Here is a 4,222-nt window from a genome sequence, read left to right on the forward strand (position 1 = left end):
GACTAACACCTGACTTCTCTATGGAAACCATGAAAGCCAGAAGGTCCTGGATAGATGTTTTGCAGAAACTAAGAGACCATGGATGCAAGCCCAGGTTACTATACCCAGCCAAGCTTTCATTCACTATAAATGGAGAAAACAAAATATTCCAGGATAAAAACAAATTTAAACAATACATAGCCAAAAATCCAGCCTTACAGAAAGTAATAGAAGGAAATTCACAAACAAAGGAGTCCAGCTTTGCCCAAAATAACTCAGACATCTAGTGACCCTTCACCAGCACATCTCAAAGAAAGGAAACACACAATCTCTACTACCAAATAAAAAATGACAACCGGAGTTAACATCCACTGGTCATTAATATCACTTAATATCAATAGACTCAATTCACCTATAAAAAGGCACAGGCTAAGAGATTGGATACGAAAACAGGATCCAACATTCGGCTGTTTACAAGAAACACACCTCAACCACAAAGACAGACATCTACTCAGAGTAAAGGGTTGGGAAAAGGTCTATCAAGCAAATGGAACTAAGAAACAAGCGGGTGTGGCCATACTAATTTCTAACAAAGTTGACTTCAAACTAAAATCAATCAGAAGAGATGGAAAGGGACACTTTATACTCATTACAGGAAAACTCTATCAGAATGAAGTCTCAATCCTGAATATCTATGCCCCTAATACAAAAGCACCCACTTATATAAAAGAAACATTACTAGAACTCAAGGCAGCCATCAAACCAAACACACTGATAGTGGGAGACTTCAACATTCCTCTTTCACCAATGGACAGGTCAATTCGACAGAAACCTAACAGAGAATTAAGAGACTTAATAGAGGTAATGAACCAAATGGCCTTAACAGACATCTATAGAACATTCCACCCAAACAGGAAAGAATATACCTTCTTCTCTGTGTCTCATGGAACCTTTTCGAAAATTGACCACATACTCGGTAACAAGGAAAACTTCCACAGTTACAAAAACATATTAGTAACCACCTGCATCTTATCGGATCACCATGGATTAAAATTAGAATTCAACAACAATGCTACCCCCAGAAAGCCCACAAACTCATGGAAACTGAACAGTCAACTACTAATCCACACCTGGGTCAAGGAAGAAATAAAGAAAGAAATTAAAGTCTTTCTTGAATTTAATGAAAATAAAGACACAACATACTCAAACTTATAGGACACTATGAAAGCAGTGCTAAGAGGAAAATTCATAGCACTAAGTGCCCACTTAAAAAAACACGGAGAAGGCACACATTGGAGACTTAACAGCACACCTGAAAGCTTTAAAAAAGAAAGAAGCAGACTCACCTAGGAGGAGTAGAAGACTGGAAATTATCAAACTGAGGGCAGAAATCAACAAAATAGAAACACAGAAAACAATCCAAAGAATCAATGAAACAAAAAGCTGGTTCTTGGAGAAAATCAACAAGATTGACAAATCCCTAGCCAAACTAATCAAACGGCAGAGAGAGAACACACAAATTAATAAGATCAGAAATGAAAAAGGGGACATAACCACAGACACAGAGGAAATTCAGAGAATCATTAGATCTTACTACAAAAGCCTGTATGCCACAAAATTGGAAAATGTAAAAGAAATGGACACTTTTTTAGATAAGTACCATATACCAAAGTTAAACCAGGACCAAGTAAATGCTCTAAATAGTCCTGTTAGTCACGAAGAATTAGAATCTGTTATCAGAAACATCCCTACCAAAAAGAGCCCAGGACCTGATGGGTTCAATGCAGAATTCTACCAGAACTTCCAAGAAGACCTAATACCTATACTCCTTAAGGTATTTCATAATATAGAAACAGAACAGTCATTGCCAAATTCCTTTTATGAAGCTACAATTACCCTGATATATAAACCACACAAAGACTCAACCAAGAAAGAGAATTACAGGCCAATCTCACTTATGAACATCGATGCAAAAATTCTCAATAAAATACTGGCAAACAGAATCCAAAAACACATTAGAAAAATTATCCACTATGATCAAGTAGGCTTCATCCCAGAGATGCAGGGCTGGTTCAACATACGAAAATCTATCAATGTAATCCATCATATAAATAAACTGAAGGAAAAAAACCATATGGTCATCTCATTAGATGCTGAAAAAGCATTTGACAAAATTCAGCACCCTTTTATGATAAAGGTCTTGGAGAGATTAGGGATTCCTAAATATAATAAAGGCTATTTACAGCAAGCCGACAGCTAACATCAAATTAAATGGAGAGAAACTCAAGGCCATTCCACTAAATTCAGGAATGTGACAAGGCTGTCCACTCTCTCCTTATCTCTTCAATGTAGTACTTGAAGTTCTAGCAATAGCAATAAGACAAAACAAGGGGATCAAGGGGATTCGAATTGGAAAGGAAGAAGTTAAACTTTCATTATTTGCTGATGATATGATAGTGTACATAAACGACCCGAAAAACTCCCTCCACCAAAGAACTCCTACAGCTGATAAACTCCTTTAGTAGCGTGGCAGGATACAAGATCAACTCCAAAAAATCAGTCGCCCTCCTATATACAAAGGATAAGGAAGCAGAGAAAGAAATCAGAGAAGCGTCACCATTCACGGTAGCCACAAATAGCATAAGATATCTTGGGGTAACTCTAACCAAGGAAGTGAAAGAACTATTTGACAAGAACTTTAAGTCTTTGAAGAAAGAAATTGAAGAGGACACCAGAAAATGGAAGGATCTCCCTTGCTCTTGGATTGGGAGGATCAACATAGTAAAAATGGCAATACTACCAAAGGCAATCTATAGATTTAATGCAATCCCCTTAAAGATCCCATCAAATTCTTCACAGATCTTGAGAGGACAATAATCAACTTTATATGGAAGAACAAGAAACCCAGGATAGCCAAAACAATCTTATACAATAAAGGAACTTCTGGAGGCATTACCATCCCTGACTTCAAACTCTATTACAGAGCTACAGTATTGAAAACAGCTTGGTATTGGCATAAAAATAGAGAAGTCGACCAATGGAATCGAATAGAAGACCCAGATCTTAACCCACAAATCTATGAACACCTGATTTTTGATAAAGGAGCTAAAAGCACACAATGGAAGAAAGAAAGCATCTTCAACAAATGGTGCTGGCATAACTGGATGTCAACCTGTAGAAGAATGAAAGTAGATCTGTGTCTATCACCATGCACAAAACTCAAGTCCAAATGGATTAAAGACCTCAATATCAATCTGAACACACTGAACCTGTTAGAGGAGAAAGTGGGAAGTACTCTACAACATTTGGGCACAGGAGACTGCTTCCTACGTATAGCCCCAGCAGCACAGACATTAAGGGCAACATTGAATAAATGGGACCTCCTGAAGCTGAGCAGCTTCTGTAAAGCAAAGGACACTGTCACTAAGACAAAAAGGCAGCCTACTGACTGGGAAAAGATCTTCACCAACCCCGCAACAGACAAAGGCCTGATCTCCAAAATATATAAGGAACTCAAGAGACTAGACTTTAAAATGCTAATGAACCCAATTAAAAAATGGGGCACTGAACTGAACAGAGAATTCTCAACAGAAGAAGTTCGAATGCCAAAAGACACTTAAGGGCATGCTCAACCTCCTTAGCAATCAGGGAAATGCAAATCAAAACAACGCTGAGATACCATCTTACACCTGTCAGAATGGAAAAAATCAAAAACACCAATGATAGCCTTTGCTGGAGAGGATGTGGAGTAAGGGGTACACTCATCCATTGCTGGTGGGAATGCAAACTTGTGCAACTGCTTTGGAAAGCAGTGTGGAGGTTTCTCAGGAAATTTGGGATCAACCTACCCCAGGACCCAGCAATCCCACTCTTGGGAATTTACCCAAGAGATGCCCAATCATATTACAAAAGCATTTGTTCAACTATGTTTATAGCAGCATTATTTGTAATAGCCAGAACCTGGAAACAACCTAGATGCCCTTCAGTGGAAGAATGGATGAAGAAAGTGTGGAATATATACATATTAGAGTACTACTCGGTGTTAAAAAAAAACAATGACATCTTGAATTTTGCAGGCAAATGGATGGAAATAGAAAACACTATTCTGAGTGAGGTAACCCAGACCCAAAAAGATGAACATGGGATGTACTCACTCATAATTGGTTTCTAGCCATAATTAAAGGACATCGAGCCTATAATTCGTAAAAAATCCTAGAGAAGCTATATAAGAAGGTGAACCCAA

Source organism: Arvicola amphibius, chromosome 13, assembly GCF_903992535.2.
Source record: "Arvicola amphibius chromosome 13, mArvAmp1.2, whole genome shotgun sequence".
NCBI lineage: Eukaryota > Metazoa > Chordata > Mammalia > Rodentia > Cricetidae > Arvicola > Arvicola amphibius.